Here is a 19,242-nt window from a genome sequence, read left to right on the forward strand (position 1 = left end):
TCTTGGATAACTGACAGTTGTCCTCCATTTCAGTTGTCTTTGACAGGACATTAGTATTGAACATTTTTAGTTGGTCTTATGATAGCTGTTACCTTTCCATTCAGTACGGAAGTGTCAGCAGTTCACCCGGCTGTATTTTGCAGTTTCACTTTTGATTTAGCACTGATGTTAAGCATGTGCTGCAGATGAAATGCATGGCTTCCTGGGTCCAACCTCAGTCAATGGTGTCCCTTTAGCTAAGGTAAACATGGTTGTCAGCCTTCATTATGGACACTGTCTGCATATTTGGTTGCTTTGACTTCGCTATGCAGGTGAGGAGGTAATTCTTTTTTCCTCTGTGAGTATAATGCACTCAAGTCTAATCCTAACATTATCTGTTTATTTTAAGATGAAGTGAGCCAAGTGGCATGTTGATGTAATTGAAACTGCAGTATTTTTATTGTTGTTATTATTATTATTACTTGCATGGTGAGAATAAGAGCGAGCCACTGCAGAGCAATCTTCGTTGGGTTCTTCTAAAATTACTTTATTTCTCTTCTTCAATGATCAGAATGAGGAACATCTTATCTAAAGCAGACCTACTTTAATAAGACTTTACAAAATGTCAGTGATTATGAGGTTGAGATTTCAACTTCTTTTTCTGTTTTCTATCGAGGGCAGTATCCAGCATCTGGTAACTGTTTATTCACTGCACCATAATGCTTCTGTTTATGCTAAGGAAGTGTCAAATATTTTGCATTTCTTCTACTAGCTTGCATTTGAACTGCCATCCAAAGGTACAAGCCTTGTTTTCTTGTGAACTACTAATTTTCTGAACAAGCTTGTTCTCCATGTTTATAAATTCTTGTGGCAATGATGTGATGCACTTGTATCCCGAGTCTAATCACGACACGTTTGTGGGGTGGAGGTTTTACTTTGCAAGACAGTGATTCCCGTTCTGTTTGAGTCTCTAAACTGCAGGTACTTCTATGATTTTGGAGTAACTTCTTCATGTAGTTCCTTCTGCACTATCTGGATGTAAACACACTGTGGTCTCTATCAGGATGGAGAGGGTGTGTTGTGATGTGTTGCTTCTCTAAATTGCCTAGAAATGAGAGATGAAACCCCAAGAACGCAGCTTTTTCCCTATCAAGGTGTAAAACACCACTTTCACTTTGTTTTTACCTTACGTTGATCTACTTTGAGTCACATCTTGGCATTTCCCATAGAACAGATCGTGCCTGAATCATTCATTGCTAAACTTGTTAGGTATAGACTATATTATACTCTTGCTAATTTAGTGTAGCAGACCTTTATTTCTTAAAGAAGAATTCAGTCATTTTTCCTCTCATATCCTTTCCTGGACTCCCTATTTCTTAAACCAAAAAGAATGATCTGCAAGTGCATTTTACCCCAGCTTCTTATATTGAAGTTCTTTGAGATTTACTCATTTTAAGAAAGATCAGAATGAAAACCTATCTGCACTATGGCAAAGGAAAATAACTCAGCTGACCAATAAGGATGATGGACTTAATTCTCACAAAGGCAGACTTCAGCTTCTCCGTGCAGCATAATCCCTCTAGAAGATAATAATCCTATTAGCTTTTGCATGAGGCTTTGGCCACTACCACGTAGGATGGGGAGGGAGGATGGGATGCTGTGCCCCAACACTTAGCGTCTGTTCTGGTAATTCTGAGTCTTTTAGTAAAATGGCAAACTCTTACTAAAAACTTTAATTACATTTGCTGTAGCCTGGCTTCCTACGGAAATGAGGCTTAAATGCTTCTGCTGTCTCTTGGTCCCCTATGACTAATTTTTGCATTTGTTAGCCAATTTCAAACTGCATTTGTAAGAAGGGTTGAAGTCTCGAAGATAAATCTCCTGCTCTAGAACTCAGGATGTATATACTTGTCTGGGAAGGTTAGATGAGCCTTTTTGTGTTTTTAAACCAGTTTCACTGTTGAACAGCATTAACTTGTATTCTCTGCACTGAGTTACCTTGAAAAGTGAATATTTTTTGGCTATTTCTTTTATTCCTGACATCTCATTATATCCTATTATTAATGTTTTCTGTTTTTTTTTTTTTTTTATTATTATTATTATGGTTTGTTTTATTTGTTTGTTTTTAATGGATTGCCATCATATGTTACAATTTCTCAGGATTTTTTGGATTCTACGTTCTACCAGCCAGGAAATCTGGGCTATTACTACCAGTAAAAACAAAAGCTTTTCTGCATTCAGCTAATTGTACCAACCCTGCCTTTATGTTAATAACAAATATTCTGTGTATTTTTTTTTGCAGATTTTTTTTTCTATTGTCCAGTGTGTAAGAAAGCCTGAATATTTTAGTTTTTCTTCTACTTTTTCTTTCCCCCATCTTTTCACCTTAGCCTTTCCTAGATGACTTCTAATCTAGAAGAAAAGTGGCTATTTTTGCACAACAGTGGGGAACCACGACCACAGCCATGGTTAGATATCTCTGAGCTAGATTTAGTGTATCTGTTTAGCTAGCTATTAGGAATCTAGCTATTGGGTAACAAAGCACTGGTTTCTAAGAGTAAAAACAGTAAATGCAGAGAATTTTTTTGTGCGTTCACAGCTGTGCACTCAGAAAAATCAAGGATTAACATCCAGATAAATATGTTTGTGGAGACAGTATATCGGACGAACTGGATGAAATAGAAGATTCCTGCATACTAGCACTGTAACATAATTTCATAATAATGCCAGATTATGCTTTATGAGGGGATGTATTGGAGATGTGTCTGATTTAAACAGTGTTTAAGCTCTAATCAGAGTACTTAGTGTACTTAATGTATATGTTGTCCAGGAATTGAGAGAGGCTAATCCTTCAAAGAGCACAAAAGCAACATAGGATTCTAATTATTTGCTGTTTCCTCATACAAAGCAGAGGAATATCTAAAAATTTGAGGGGGAGGTGTCCCCATATCGCTGTCGGTAATAAATACTGTTTTAGATTTGTAAATCTAAAATCCTGTCGGATGTTGGTAAAGCAGAGCCTTAAATATCATGATTGTCAAGAGCAATAATTCTCATCTGCAGAAAAAGCAAAATATACCACAGGTTTGCTTTTTCGTATCTAGTATATCTAGCTCTTGTGCATCTGATGCAAAAATGCATTACTGGTTCAGCTGCCACAATCAGCTGTAACTGGCACGTGGAGTAAAGGAGCTGGAAAAAATCCATGGTCCTGCACTGGAATGCAGTAATTGCCAGCTCCTTACTGGGAGGCGGGACCAAATGCGTGAATCTATCACAGCGTGAAGCTTAGATCTGCGGAATAAGTATCCTGCTCTAGCTATTTCAGATTTCAGATACCCTGGAATAACCTCTCTGTTTCTCAAGGTAATTATTTTTATTGGTGTATAAATATATCGGGAGAGGGAAAAATTAAAATGGATGGTGTTGTAGGAGAATAAGTATTTCCATGGTCAGTTTTCTTGTGAAAACAAGTCTGAAGAAGCTGTATGGAAAGTAGGTAAGTCAGTATTGTGAGAAAGATGCAGAAGGAGATGAGGGAGTTAAAAGAATATGCTACAGAGAAAATAAGAAAGAGTGGGTGTCCGTGTAGGCAGCTTTGTTGATGGCAAAATGCTACATGTTCTTATTTTGCTGTGTACTTTGTCGTGATGGAGGAATGGATGTTCCTCACAGTTTAAGCCATGTCATTCTGTTTTCTGCTATAACATTTTTTTTTCATCTGTGGAAGGAATCATTAAGGCTTAGATATATTCTTTAGTAATGAAACTGTACAATGGGAAACTCTTATTTTTGAGAGTTCTTGAGTTACACAAACCATTTTTTCTTTTTCCTGTTTTACGTTGCCTGAGATACAGCCCACCCCACAGGTGGTATAAATGTTGTCATGGATTTTCTCTTGCAAGGGTTGTAGTTTTTTAAACAGAAAAATAAGAACCCTTTTGGTACTGACTGGTTTGATTCTGATCTCAGCTACAGTCTGTGTAGCATGGATACATCATCCATACATCCATCAACTTTATTGCATATGTTCTGGATTTACACTGGATGTAAATAACAACTAGTCTAGGCAGAGAGGTTGACAGTAGTAGTTACACTCATTGCGACTGTGACCAACAGCCTTACCTCTCTGCATGGGAAGAGCTGCTGCAGTTTTGGGGGGTTGAATACATATATATCCTTCTTTAATCTGCAGTAAAGTCTAAAAATCAGAATTTTTTTCCAGCTTTTAGCATGGCCCATGCCATGAGTATTTCTGACTGATGAAACCTGCCCTGAAAAGTGGGACTGTAAGTGGGTGCTTGTATATATTCTTAAGATTTTAGCAGACAAATGTGACTTTGGGACCACAGTCCAAAACTTTAGTGATTGAAGAGGTGCACAGACCTTCCTCTTGGTATAAAACTAATCCAGTACATTAGTGAATTAGAACGTGAATAAATTCTATCAAGTTGTACTGTAGTTCTGAGACTCATTAAACCTGCCTGTGAACATCCATGTCACAAAGCTTCATATGATCCATACCTGCGTCGCTAGGACTTCGTTGGTTGTGCTTAGTTGTGTTGTCAGTTCAAGGTGAGTTCAAGAGCTAAGCCCTTCTCATTTGGCCTGCCCTAGAACTTATTTCTTAGCATTTTGTCAGTAAGCTTCAGTGTTTTTGGGGAGCAGTATGCTTCATCCACCAATGTGTTTCACTTCCAACTGCATGTGCTCTCTGTTTGAGTCTGTTCTATTTGGTGGCAGACCTCAGGCCTGCATGAAGCTTTCCAGAAGGGGGACTGTATTTGTGGAAGGCACTGGAGATGCACAAGCGATTCTGTGTTTGGTTCCGAACCTCAGAGGTGTTGGCAGGTCACGGGGGGAACTTCTGTGTGCTAACCTGTCAGGACACAGTTACTGGCTCTGTGATTTTGCCAGTATTGATAATTGCTGTAGATTCTTGATAGACTGACACTTTGGGTGCAGGACAGGCAGTATATCCTCACTGCATCGCAGTACCTAGTAGATTTAGGATGCCAAGAAATGGTTGTGCATTTGAAGCAGGGGAATTCTTATAGTGTATACATGCAATGTTTTCCTCCTTCATAGAATCATAGAATCATTAAGGTTGGAAAAGACCTCTAAGATCATTGAATCCAACCGTCAACCCAACACCACCATGCCCACTACACCATGTCCCTAAGCGCCTCATCTACACGTCTTTTAAATACTTCCAGGGATGGTGACTCAACCACTTCCCTGGGCAGCCTGTTCCAAGGCCTGACCACTCTTTCAGTAAAGAAATTTCTCCTAATGTCCAATCTAAACCTCCCTTGGCACAACTTGAGGCCATTTCCTCTCGTCCTATCGCTTGTTACTTGGGAGAAGAGACCAACACCCACCTCACTACAACCTCCTTTTAGGTAGTTGTAGAGTGGGAGATGGCTAAGGCAATAAAGAAGGCAGTTACTATTGCCCTGTGAGTGCTGGTTTATCAGCTCACTACAGGTCTGTGAGCCTCCAGTTCAGTATTGGAAAGCCAGTGTTTGGTGCAAGGCTGCAGTCAGTTGCACAGGTGGTGCTCCTGGCTACTGTGCCAATGAAGAAAGTAGGTTTTGAGACTGGTCTTTCTGAATGACTCTATCAGTAACAACGTAACAGCTTTCACGGTGCATGGATCACATAAGCAAGAAAGAATAATGCTGATATTTGTATAGGTCTCAGCTGACCACAGTGTCTTCTTCAAGAGTATCAGTGTGGAAATCTTCAGATGTCGTGTGTTGGGTGCTGAGGTCTTTCTTACCTGTTTTTGGTGAATAGGATGTAACTTTCTCCAAATAACATATCAGATTGTCTTCATGTTTTGAGAACTTCCTTGTTCATTTTTGCTTTGGCTTGTGAAACGGTGCTTGGCTCCAAGCTGTTCGGTGGAAACGCTGCATGCCATGCGCATTTAGCTGGCTGAAGGCGCTGCATACAAACACCATTGGCACGTGATCGTGACCATTGCTGTCCTCATTGTAATTTGCTACGCAAATAGCACGTGTGCCACTCCAGGGGAAAAAAAAATCTCACTTCTTTTCTTTGTACAAGCCACTGTTGCAGCAATGATAAACATTTAATCTTAAAATAAATTTTGGGGAGGTGGGAGGCTACTGGATTATGTTCTGAATCCGTTGAAGCAAACTGCAGGCCTCTTCTCCAGATGGGCTTTAACCTGCTATCAACTTAGAGACCTGTAACATGCTGGAGTTTGCTGTCTTGTGACTTTTCTGGGGTAGAACATAAAATTGTACAGGTTGGTTAAACAAAATGTCAAGAGCAGAGAGATGGCTTGTAACCCATGTGTTGAAATTCCTGGACAAGCCTTCAGTGACTATTAATAATTTTCCCTCTATGGAAAACTGTCAAATAGTTCTTGATTTTTTTCCTCTTTTTTTTTCAGGTAAATATTTTCAGTATGCTCAGCCAAGATGTTATGGCTCATTGACAGCAAAATTGGTTCCCTTTGGAATATGGCCCTGCACACCCACTCACACTTCTCCAACTGCAGATCCCCTGGTTTGTTCCTGCTCTTCTTCTCTCCTTGCCAGCAAGGTCTCTTCTAGTGCCACTTCTGTCCCCTTTGAATTAGAGCCAGTTGTACAAGACCAAATGCTCTCCAGCTTGACATCCCTTTGCAGAGACTTCATCCCATGCATTATGGAGTTTTTGTCTCTTCAGAGATTTTAAAAGCATATTCCAGCATCATTTTCTGTGCTGTATCAAAGCTTATAGATGACATTGGAGCAATATATACTGTGATTCTCTGGCTAGCTAATATCATTCTGCATTGCAGTATCTACAGTTGCTTGACTTAGATGAGCAGGATGTTGGAGAAATGGTGCCAACCATGTGGCTGAAGACTTAAATGCTGTTTAAATCCACATGAACTAATAAATAGCTGAGCCCAAGAGGAACGTGGGAAACGACTTATGGGAAGTACTGGCATATAGAGCTGTAGAGTGGCTCTGAAGACTGTCAGCCCTTGGTGCTGTTTTCTGGTCTTCAAACTGGGTTGGGTAGTACCTACGCAGATGTGAAAATGAGGCTTTAACCCATAACCATGGCAAGCTGAGGTTCAAAGCCAGCTAGAGATCTGAGATTTCTTTTCTGCATGCTGTTAGTAGTATTTGTGCTAATAAACAGCTGAGAATAAGCTTGCAGAGTAGTGAGAAATATTGGTCTCGATGGGACTGTAGGTTAAAATAATGTTTTGTTTTTAGCAATTTACAGTTTCAAGCAAATCAATTAAATATCAAAGCTTCATTACTTAAGCAGTTCAATTAAATTTTGCACTGCTTTCTCTGGTTTTGTAATGTTGGAGTAGACGGGCAAATGCTGTGGCATTTGCATTCACAAACATGTGAACAATTAATTTTTTTTATTGCAAGGAAAAAGAAAAGGTAGCATTTCTAATAACATCGGGTTGCATGGGGGCCTTAACCTGCAAAACGTGGCCAGACTTGTATATTTGCATGATTTTGCCTTGGGTATGCCTATAGTGAAGCTGTGCAATACTTCTCAGAATTGATGCCTACATCACTGCAACTAACAAAGACAATCTGCAAGTTGGATCAGAATTTGACTCTGCTTCTGTTCCTGAGTATGTGTGTGGGGAATAATAGTCTCTGTACAGAGATTTATTTCATCTTTTAATGTCAGGGGAGTTTGATCTGCTGCTTCTGTGTTTGGAATGCTCGCTGTGGAAGTATGTCAAGGAGACAAAACTATCATCCTGTTCCTGATAAAGCAGAAAGCAGAGTTCTCTGGTAGTTGTTTAGTTATCCTTCTGCCTATCCACATGGCAGGAAAGGAATAAATTCTTTTGTCATTGTTCTACATGAGATACTGAGCCAGCAGGAAAATGCCATGTTCATAATGTTGATCTGTATGTAAGTTGGAGCTCAGCTTTGCATTTTCTAACATGGCTAAAACTCATTCTGTTTTTGATAAGTAGAATTTATATTCAGATGTTTCATGTGTCCGTACAATAATCTGCATATTATTTTATACTTAGTTGATACTCCTCCTCTTCTTCTTTCATAGCATGATTTCTCAGTTATTGAGGTTTTCTTCCTTCTTTATTCATGAAGCACCTAAGTCTTCTGTGTAACTTGAATTTCAGCTTTTTCTTATATCTGTTTCATTCTACATTTCCTTTTTACATAATTGCTTCTTTTCTTCCACTGAGATTATCTGTGTCTATAGGATTGATTCAGTCTGCACAGATCATCTGTATGTGCATTTCTGTAATACACTTTTATTAATATTCACAATATGTCTTCATATTATGCAATTTTAATCATAAATATTAATATCAGATTCAAATTTACCCGTATAATGCCAAATAAACACGTTTTATAATAAATTTTACTGCTGCTAAACATGGGATTTATCTTTCTGAATTCAACATCAGCTTTCTACTTGAAGATTGTGTCATGTTGGATAACTTAAAATTTACACAGAATTTACAGTGTTTTTGTTTAATGAAATTTTTCTGAATTGCCCTTACACTAAGAAAAGTGACCATTTTTTCTTTCTTGTTAATAGCAAGCTACTTATTTTCTAATTTCTGATTTTGCTTTTAGTTAGCTTACTGCTAACTTACTTACTTACTACTTTTTTTTCTTTTTCTCTTTGAGTGTAACCACCCTTCTAAATTTTAAATATGTTATAAATTTTTTATTCAGAGTATGAGGCTCAGTCCACATGCTGGGTCATTGTTTAATTGTTTGCCTCTTGGACATATAGATTAGCTTTCTTGAGCTTGGAAAGAATGCTAAAAAACAGTCTTCGAGTTTATCAAAGCAACATTTATAAAAAAATATCTTTAGACTTTCCTTCTCAATCTTTCACGTCATTGTGCAATATATGATATACACAAAGCCCTAGGTGAATGGTGCTCATGAGATGGTTCAGCGTCAGGCCCTTATTGTGTAATTCATCCCAATGACCAGGTATGGAACAGGATTCATGTCCTCCTCTCTCCCAGACTGAGCTGCACTAAAATTAATGTGTTTCATGTGAACAACCAAGCCAATACCGAAATTACTGATAGATTGGAGACAATATACAATATTGCAACTTTTGAGATATGTTCAAATGCTGTCATACTTAACTGCTATTTTTCTGTTTTAAATTTGAAGGATTGAGAGTAAAGGTTAATTGCGGAATATGGAGGGAAACAGAAGAGAATTATCATAAAATCATAGGATCATTTAGGTTGGAAAAGGCCTTTAAGATTATCCAGTCCACCGTAAACCTAGCACTACCAAGTCCACCACTAAACCATGTCGCTAAGCACCACATCTACACGTCTTTTAAATACCTCCAGGGATGGTGACTCAACCACTTCCCTGGGCAGCCTGTTCCAATGCTTGATAACCCTTTCGGTGAAGAAATTTTTCCTAATATCCAATCTAATCCACCTTTTGAGAACTATGTCTTCTGCTTTCTTTTGATGTTGCTTTTCCACTTTTGCAAAGGGCAGCTTTCCATGTTTCAGATGGTAGCTTAAGGCAAGATCTTGGCCACAAAAGTCTTCACAGAAAGCTGGGATACCAGGCAGGTTGCATTACACGAAGTGTTTACATTGCGTTCTCATGGTGCAGAAACAGTGCCTTAATTGATAGGTGCACCACATGGTGGAAGAGATAATGGGATTCACATTCTGTCTCATTCCCATCACAGAATAAAATCTCTGATCTATTTGTATGTAATAGTTAAACAAGCTAAGGGCTCAGGTTGCCAGTCATCAAATCTGCTCTTCTCTTCCCTTCTTTCCGTAAGCTTTGTATTCTTTTCTTCTTTTGCTAAAAAGAGGCCATTATTTGTTTTTTCCTGTCATCGTGGGTTTTTTGATAAAATATTTAAGTAAAATAAATGTAAACTGTTTTTCTTTGAGGCACCTCATTGTTTCCTTTGTGAAGAGCTAAATTAGTGGAAGAACTTTCCACTGGACTATAGCCTTAGCTTTGCAGGGAAATAATTGGCATTTGAAGCCAAGATACTATGTTTATGGCCTATTGGACTCATTTGGCTTTGGGAATGCCATGTCTCCATTCCTGGTATAGTTGCTGTCCTCTGAATCTTGAAATCTGTGGGTCTGATATAGCAACAGAGAAAGGCATCCTAGTGCCCCAGAGAAAATGTGATGATCTGAAACTACATCTCTTTGAACTGCATTTTTAGTGCTTTTCCTGTATATACAGTATCAGTAGACACAGTGTAAAGACAGCAACTAGTGACACTGAAATTCAAACTATTTTTATACATATATCATTTTTGCATTATGATAATTTATTGAGATGATCTTCAAGCTAACAACCCTTTAAATATAGCCAAATGTAGAAACAACAGATACTGAATTGTGTGATGCAATGACAAATCATAATGATGAATTCTTAATTTTTTCTTCTGTTTGTAGTTGGGCCTTTTATTATTCCTGTCCTTGTTTCTTGCATCACTGTTTTACATTTCATGCTGTGCTTGATTTCAGACAGTACTATGACTGTATTTGGCAAGGTGTTTACGGTAGATGACTTGGGTCAAAAAGCATGATCTGACAAGCTTCATCTTTTTCCCTGCTCCATTTTACCATCTATAATCATAATGTGCTGCTTTTTATGTACACTTTTTGTCACTACAGCTGCCTTTCAGCGTGAAGGAGTGAACTGAACTCCTTTTAGAATTTCATTAATGCCACTTCTGATCAGTTGGCAGATGTTACCGAGTGACCGACGCTCACCCTGGCCCCCGCTGATCCCCAAGTGCCATATGTGTCTGCGAGACAGGTGGCTGAATGCAGGACTCTCCAGTGGGGAAGCCCGACTCTCAGTGGATGCTCTCTAAAAGATGAAGACATTTCAAGATGGATGAGCATTCTTGTCGGTAGATTTTTAAAGCAAAAAAAGGCCACGGTGATAATAACTCACTTAACATACAAAGCATCTTTCAGTAATTTCTGCATGAGTTCATTAACTTGTAAACGTAGGCATCTGCTCTCTCCGTGAATGCTCTAGTGTCAAAGAACTTACCAATTTCTTTACTTACCTAATTCCATTGACTACTTATTCCCCTGCCTCAGGAGTCTCTTCTTAGTAACACTGTGACTATGGCTATATAGCAAATATAATACAAATAAAAATAAAGCTTCTGTGTTATAAATATGAGTTGAATTAGTTTTAGGTTACTGATTATATTGATGATCAACATGTTTAACAAGAGTATTCTTTGTGCTGTGCAGCAATTTTTACAATGCAATTGTACTCTCATTATTGTGTTGACATGAAAGAGCAGGGGACTTGCTGGCAGGCATATCTGGGTTAGGCTGCAGTAACTCATTAGAAGCTCCTAAAGCAGGATTACATAAATGGGACCCTATCTTCTCAGGTTAAATATAGTTCTGTAGTTTAATCTAATATGTGGCTACCATAAAGTCACCCTATATTGACTGACAGTAGTAGTCTGATTTGTTCACCTTTTCAGTGCTATGCTTAAAACCAAAACAACAATGAAAACATAAATAAAATTCACAGGTGAATCTTTCATGGAGTTCATTGTGAGTTTATTGCTATTATTTAGGGTGTGGTTGTTTTTTTTGTGAATGAGAATATTAAGTATTGGAATAAGCTTGAAATATTTCATTAATCTATTTTTCCTTTAATCAAGTTATAAAAAGAATTTATTTCTTTTTCTGTTTTAGGCTATAAGCTTTAAGGGTGCTTCAGCAAAAGTACACTAGCTATAAAAATCTACCAATTAAAATATATAATTTTGCAATATATCACAATCACAAAGAGAGTAAAGGAAATGTATTCAAGATAAAGGAATTTATAGATTCCCTTGGCCTCTTTTTGAGAACTGCTAAATTTCCATTAAAATTATGAACTGAATCTTTGACTTCTAGAAGCAGTGTTCCGTATTAAGATGTTGAATATTATTTTATTTTATATTACTACTCTATAAATACTTAACTACTTGTATCATTATTTATAAGCACCATTTTCTAGGGACATTATTCATCAGCTTCTGGTTTCCATTCAAAAGGTTGAAAAAAAAAAAAAACCAAATAAAACAGAAACCACAAATGCCCTTTTCCTAATATGAGAGTTCAGGTAGGTTTTAAACAGCTTTATTTATCAGTTTCTCTGTAGGGCCTCACCTTGACCTGCAGCCAAAAATGACATAATTTTTCATATAATTGGCGGGATGCATAATTGTGTGTGTCTGTGTTTATATGGGCCTGTATATATTACTGGTTATACACAGCAGTCAGATAGATTGAAAAGATTCTTGCCAGTGCCTCGGTTAAACTTTCTGGTCTTAAAAAGCCCGGTGTTGGCACTGTGAGGTTCATTCTGACGGCATCAGTATCGGTTAGCTGTTGGGTAAGCAGCACCCCTTTTGACAGTGCTGAAGTCTTCAACTTCTGTCAGTTACCATGAGTTGCATTTCTTAGTGTAGCATTGCTTTTTATCTGTGAACATGTGGGGACACACCAGAGGTAAATTTATGTTCAGTTCCAAATACGAAGTTAGTGCCTAGAGGCACTATGTCTGCTAGAGGTGCATATGCACGTCTAGAAATGAGCATGGTTTGGCATAACTGAAAGCCTTAGCTGAAGACATGAAGAGCATAATTCATATTCATAATGCCTGCTAAAATTTTTTTCTCAGATAAGCTTCTACAAATATGATAAGGTCATGCCATGTCCACCAAGTGCAGTCCAGTTATAAGTTCAAGTTATAGTAGTAAACTTTTTTTTTAAAAAACTGTGAGTAGCTGGGAGTCTCAGTCATAGAATCATAGAATCGTTTAGGTTGGAAAAGGCGTTTAAGATCATCAAGTCCAACCGTTAACCTAACACTGCCAAGTCCACCACTAAACCATGTCCCTAAGCACCACATCAACATGTCTTTTTAAATACCTCCAGGAATGGTGACTCAACCACTTCCCTGGGCAGCCCGTCCAGTGCTTGACAACCCTTTCAGTGAAAAAATTTTTCCTAGTATCCCATCTGAACTTCCCCTGGAGCAACTTGAGGCCATTTCCTCTTGCCCTATTTCTTGTTACTTGGGAGAAGAGACCGACACCCACCTCGCTACAACCTCCTTTCAGAAGAGGTAGAGAGTGATAAGGTCTCCCCTGAGCATCCTTTTCTCCAGGCTAAACAACCCCAGTTCCCTCAGCCACTCCTCGTAAGACTTGTGCTCTAGACCCTTCACCAGCTTCGTTGCCCTTCTCTGGACATGCTCCAGCAGTCCTTCTATAAATTCACTGCGTGCAGTAAATTTGCCAGTTTTTATATGTTCTTGCATTCTAAACATATAGAGGGTTTACATTAGCAAGTTAGTGAGACATGAAAATAATTAATTTCATGCTCTTCACTTTACTAATGAAAAGGAAATTATTTATTGACCTTAAGTCTTAATTTTAAAGACTGGGAGCTGTGGAAGTCATATTTGGTATATGTAGTACAAACCTGATTCTCACTGGAGTATTTCCATTAGAAACACTTCACTGTTCTTATGACAATCTTCTAAAGACAGAAATAAAGTTGTTCTTATGTCATGCATTAGAAATATAAAAAGCAAGGGCTCAGTTCCCAAAATATAAGTAATGCGATTAAGAGCCAAAAGTAAGACTGCTTCTTGTTAGCTTAAACATTGCTAGTAAGTTGGTCAGTGTTGCCGTTTTTCACTCTCTTCCCTACATCATGTGGGACAAATTTTTGACTGATAAATGTTTTCAGGGTATTTCAGGGTTTTTCTGGTGGAAGGAAGCTGAGATATCTTGGAACAATAATAAGAAAATACGTTTTTTTTGCTAAATAACAATGAGAAGGTGCAGTTGGTCTCAAGTACTAAATTGATATAAGTTGTTTTCAGTAGAGCTTTCCTAAATATAGTATCCAAGATCAGAACTGGAGGAAATGTTTCTTTTAAAACTTGTAGGGGACAAATAGACTTGGTTATTGCAACACATTCTATTTCCATTGACTTTAAACTTTTTTTTTAAACCTTAGCTGTAAGGCAAAAAACAAGAGACCTGAAAAAATGGAAAGGTTTTATTTTTGAAAATTTTTTTTTACACACACTCTATTTAAACTAGATTTCCTTAATTTTCTTTTTTTATTATTTTGCCAGGCACAGAGCAGCATTTGGGAAGGACTTGTGAAAAATCACGTTCCCCTAGTCAGCTAGTAAATTTTAAAAAATCGTGGCTTTTTGTTTTCTTCTCAGAAAAACATCTTCTCAGATAGCATCTGAAAATTCAGCTAATGCTTCCTTTGCTTCCTCTTGAATTTTAGTTCTTTGGAACAAGGACTACCCTGTACTATTAATTCTAGCTTTGTTGTCAAGGCAATAAATGTGATAATGCATCCAGTATGTTCTAGCATGTGTCAGAAGTATTGTAGACAGGCGACATATGCTTTACAAGATGTGGCTTTGCTAGTTTGAGTCTGTCTATCCCTGAGCTTTTTATCTGTACTGGCTTAGGTGATGTTATAGATGACGTTTTTTTTTCATGTGAGCAAGACTCTTACCATATTCTAACAGCTTTGTTTTTTATCCCCAGATAAAGACAGCATGTTTATGTGATGAGCAGTCCTATTTTCAGCTTGTTCTCTGAGCATTTCCGAAATTCCAAGTAATAATAATCATTATTGCTATTAATAAACTACTTTGTCCAGATTAACCTTGAAATTGATTGCTTTTCAACTCATACAGTAACTGATGCTCCCCTCAGTGTATTTGGGTATATGTTTAATACTTTGATAGATATTCTAGAAATAAGTATTATTTTCACACAAATTTTTTTCTTAGGCATATGTGAATGAACTCAGATTGCCCTCTATAGTCTGTAAGGAATTCAGCCTCTCTCTTGCTAACAAGATATTTTGCAGGTGTTACTATAAAAATAACTTCTATCAGAAGTCACTTTATCTAATTTATGTTTTAAATTCTTCACAGTACAAGATCTGCCAGAAATGTGATGCATGGCTTAGTAATAAGAATGCAAATTCACAAACTTCATATTTTGAAGTTAGAAAATGTGGAGAGGAGCTGTAAGAGAGTAGTTTGTAAGGCCAGCAGCAATAGGGCAGCTGCATTTCCACCTGGAATTTCCCAGGCAGAAGAATGTGTAGATGTACTGCTTTGAATTGCTATTGCACACCCTAGGTGGCTACTAAACGCATCAGATTTACTGTTCATGGGCAGTAACTTCTATCTTCTTAGAAGTCTTGGCTTGCTCACTATGCATCACATATGTACAGTGAATGAGTCCAGATTTTTTTTTTATATCCCTGGCAAATTCTTTCAAGGCAGGGAAAATGAAAATATTCAGGTAAAGTCCAGGTCATTGGTGCCTTGCATCGTGTTTTATATCTCTAGTTTGGAATGGTCCTTGCTGTGAGGCAGTCCTTCTCTAACGCTTTGTGCAGGCAGTTCCTATAGGTGTCTTGCTCTTGGTGGTAACTCCGCAATTAGAATTCCACTGTATCGGAGGAACCACGTGTTGGCAGCACTTTATTAGTGTGAAATCAATTTTGTTTATCTATTTAGTTATTTATCCCTCTCTCAAGACCAGCTGAATTTAAATAGCACTTGTATACATCTGTTTATCTTCAGTTTTTGCTGAGAAGGCTGCTCAAAAGATCTCAAGGTGTTATTCCATTTTATTTTCTGAAGTTGGTTTACGTAATGTTTGTAAATATACTGGGTCAGAGGGCATGATTGCATCACGGCCTGAATATCGATTTGTTTTCCCCTCATCTGAAACCAAGCAGGGTACTCTTTTTGTGAAAATTCCCAGATCACGGTGATTATATCAGGCCAGAGGGGAAGAAAAGAATAGTAGCGTTATAGCATATACATAGACCTTTAATTTATCTGCAAGTACGGATGACAACAAGAGCAGCAACTGAAATGTGTAATGGGCTTAATATTAGTAGCATACTGTCATTGTTCTGTAACTTCTGAACTACTGAATAAGGAGTTTGCACCAGTGCAGTGTGTTTCTCCATCATCATTCTGAATTCCTTTTTCTCTCTGCTACTGTTCCTTTTTAATGATACTTCGAAAAAAGAATTACAACATCCTTTCTTTTCTGTGTTACTTCTACATTTTGAATTTCCATGTAGGCTCATGAAGTCCTCTGACCAGAAGTTAGGAGAAATGCTATTATATACGCATGCTCTGTTCTTAACTGTCTCTGAGTTGGCACCTATGGCCACTGTTGGAGGCAGGACACTGTGCTAGATGGGGCTGAACCTAGCTGAACCGGTATGGTGGTTCTTAGCAGCGCACGATTCTTCATCCTTGGTCTAGTGCTTAGGAGAGGGCATCTAGATATCTTGGGTATAGTTGCTACCCCTATTGAGAGTTGATTTTAGTGGAGTCTTATAACTACAGGAATAAATGAGAGAAATCAAAATGCAATTATAATGTGGAAAAGGGAGAGAGCAGGCCATGCTATAATAATAACAACAATAATAATAAACTTAAAAAAAAAATGAGGGGGGGGAGAGACCTACGGATAGGAAGCGCACAAAGGAAAGACTGATTTTTATCATCTTCATAAGGAAGTAGTCATATCCAATGACATGAAAGAGTTTTCTTTGTATACATGTAAGGATGACAGGGAATTAGATCCACTTTAATGAGCATGGCAATATAGTGTCTGTGTATGACACAGTCGCTTGGCAATACTAATCTGGTCTGGGCTGGCCTAAGCAGATGATTGCATTTTTGTTGAATTAACCAGAACAGATGATAGGAATGACAGCACAGTGCTGTAACTTCTAAACAGCTGAACTTGAAGGTTTACACTTTGGGATTTTAAATAAGGAGTTATAATTTTCACTTTATAATTTTGCCTTCTCCTGACATAGCAGATAGCCCCATGTTAATATCTGGAGCCCCGGTACTGTTGTGTAACTTGGTTTTGCTTTTTGTTTGCTAAGCTATCCTTTTACTGTGAAATATTAGCTTAATTGTGAAGACCAAGGTGTTTTTGCTACATGGTGGAGTTTGCATCTGACATCTAGCGCTCTCAGCTTTCTCGCTATAAATGTTGCTTGCTTAAGAATAAAATTTTGGAAACTGCTTACGGTTGAATATGTGAAAGTGAAGAGACATTGGTAATAGTTCTTTATCTTTGAATGATTCTATTTTCAGGAGATAAATGAAATAAAAATTATTGCATAGATGCCATTCTTTGATTGAAAATATATTAAATTTCCCAGTAAGAATGCCAAGATAAATATTTACTTTTTGGGAACAACTACTGCTGTATTTTTATAATACCCCTTTGCTTCACAAAGTTTGTTCCTGATAGTTCCCAGCAAGAGAGAGGTCTACAAAAAACCTGATTCACAAGAAATTTTACTTAGTATCTGAACACATATGCACTATTACAAGGCAGTTTTTTACTCTTTGCAACTAGAACAATTTCTTCTTCCTATGGAGTACTAAAACTTTGCTCATAAACTACGTTCAATACCTCATAGGTTCAGCTGCTGGCTTCTGTTCCCTGCCCCGTGCTCTCAAATGACAGCTTCCCATTTGCTCGCCGTTCCCAGAGAAGGAAACCATCTCATAGTAATGTTCTGATTAGGATCTCTTTTAGATTATCTGTTCAGAAGGATATGAAATCAACCAAGTTCAATTTTTTAAGGTCTATTTCTGAGACACAACTTGCCCCTGGCCTATCTTCTTAGCCCTAACATCTGCCCATTTCTGCCGTTATTGTATCATATCAAGTCATATCATAGCTTTTGCAAATATCCTTTTAGTTTTCTTTTCCATGATTCCATAAAGGTCTGGCAGATATTGGAAAGTTCAACACTATGTGCAGAATATTGTCCAGTGCCCAAACAAATTAGATTGTTCCTTTTCCTTTAATCTTTCCTCTTTCTAGAAATCTCTGCAGCATTTCTACTAAAGGGCTAGAAGTCCGATAGCAGTGGGAATTCCTGGAACTGCCTGTACCACTTTAGATGATTTAAAAATCCATTATTTGCCAAATGCACCCATTTATTGCAAATATAAAGGGAGGACCATGCAGATGTTAGCAGTGTTTTGGAACAGGTTACACGGTCTTAATTTCTTCCTTCAAACAAAACTGATGAATGGAAAATGCCACTACATTTTAGGCAGGAACTCTATGTAAAAGCAAATGTCATTATCAGTCCTTGGGTCTGTTTGCAACAAGTTGTAAAGTACAATTTGTTGGCTTTCTCTTCATTTTTTACAGCTATGTCTAATTTCATATTGTCAGCTAGATCAGTACGGATATTTAATTTATAAATAGCTGGAAAAAATGATCACATCTATTTGACTATGTGTTTTTAAATAAAAAAAAAAATCAGGTGGGCTGTAGGACATTAAAATCTCATTAGATGTTTAATAGTGTATGAAAAAGCTGGAAGTGGGCTTGCAATACAGTTTAGGCCATAATTTCATAAACATTTTGGAAGCCAACACTGTGATTGAAAGAGGTTTTCCAGCTCTCCTGCCATGCCCAGCTGCTTTTTCCTCTGCCAACCTCTCCTTTGTGCTGGCTCCAGCATTTTTCAGATTATGAGTTGAGTGGTAAAGAGAGAGTGGTAAAGGTTAAAGATATCGAGAAAGGAAAATGGCTTTTAGCTTGGATTGGTTCTCTCTTTTGGCTTACCACAGCTGTGCTGGCTCAAGGTAGTGACAGAATTATTTCTTTTTAAGGTTTACGTTGCCTTAAAGTGTTCATGGCCTTAATTGCAGCACTCTGCAGGGGGGGAATGAGCACTCTCACTGTGTGCCTTCTAGGGGTTGCCTGTGATATCACTGACCAGAAACTTCTCTCAGGATGATATCTGCTTCAGGTACATGCCTCGGCACTCATCTTTTGTGTCCTATTCCTCTGCTCATTTCTGGTGTTCCTCATGACCATTTTCCCCAAGAGCAATAGGTTGATAACTGACTTAATCACTGATGCTCCACAGCAGCCTTTGCTGAAGTTTAATCATTTTTGCTCCTTCTGTGCTGAATTCTGCACAGCTCAGGCAGCGTGTGCTTCTGCAAAGCTGTGATCAGGGGTAGAGTGTTGGCTGAGGGTCTGCAGGCTGCGGCAACAGCATCAAGTTATATGACCATCAGTAGGTGCTAGTCTGGTGAGGCTATGGGGAAAGACGGTATTCACAAAGACATTGAATTGCCCAAATCTAAAGGTGCAGTTCTCAAAATGTCTGCATAGTAA

At 38.0% G+C, this 19,242-nt stretch overlaps 1 protein-coding gene across 6 annotated transcripts in view; it reads left to right on the plus strand.

The window, feature by feature from the left end:
• The window catches only part of JAKMIP1 (janus kinase and microtubule interacting protein 1), a 170,355-nt gene that overhangs the window by 4,873 nt on the left and 146,240 nt on the right, over positions 1–19,242 (plus strand). Inside the window, exon 2 of one of the 6 annotated variants that reach the window (XM_075148715.1) lies at positions 10,716–10,890. The exons of 4 other annotated variants lie outside the window; for them this stretch is intronic. The gene's annotated coding sequence lies outside the window, so the exon portion shown is untranslated. The remainder of the gene's footprint in view (positions 1–10,715; positions 10,891–19,242) is intronic. One more of the 6 variants, XM_075148718.1, reaches the window with a different exon arrangement.

This window comes from Calonectris borealis, chromosome 4, assembly GCF_964195595.1.
Source record: "Calonectris borealis chromosome 4, bCalBor7.hap1.2, whole genome shotgun sequence".
Classification (NCBI taxonomy): Eukaryota; Metazoa; Chordata; class Aves; order Procellariiformes; family Procellariidae; genus Calonectris; species Calonectris borealis.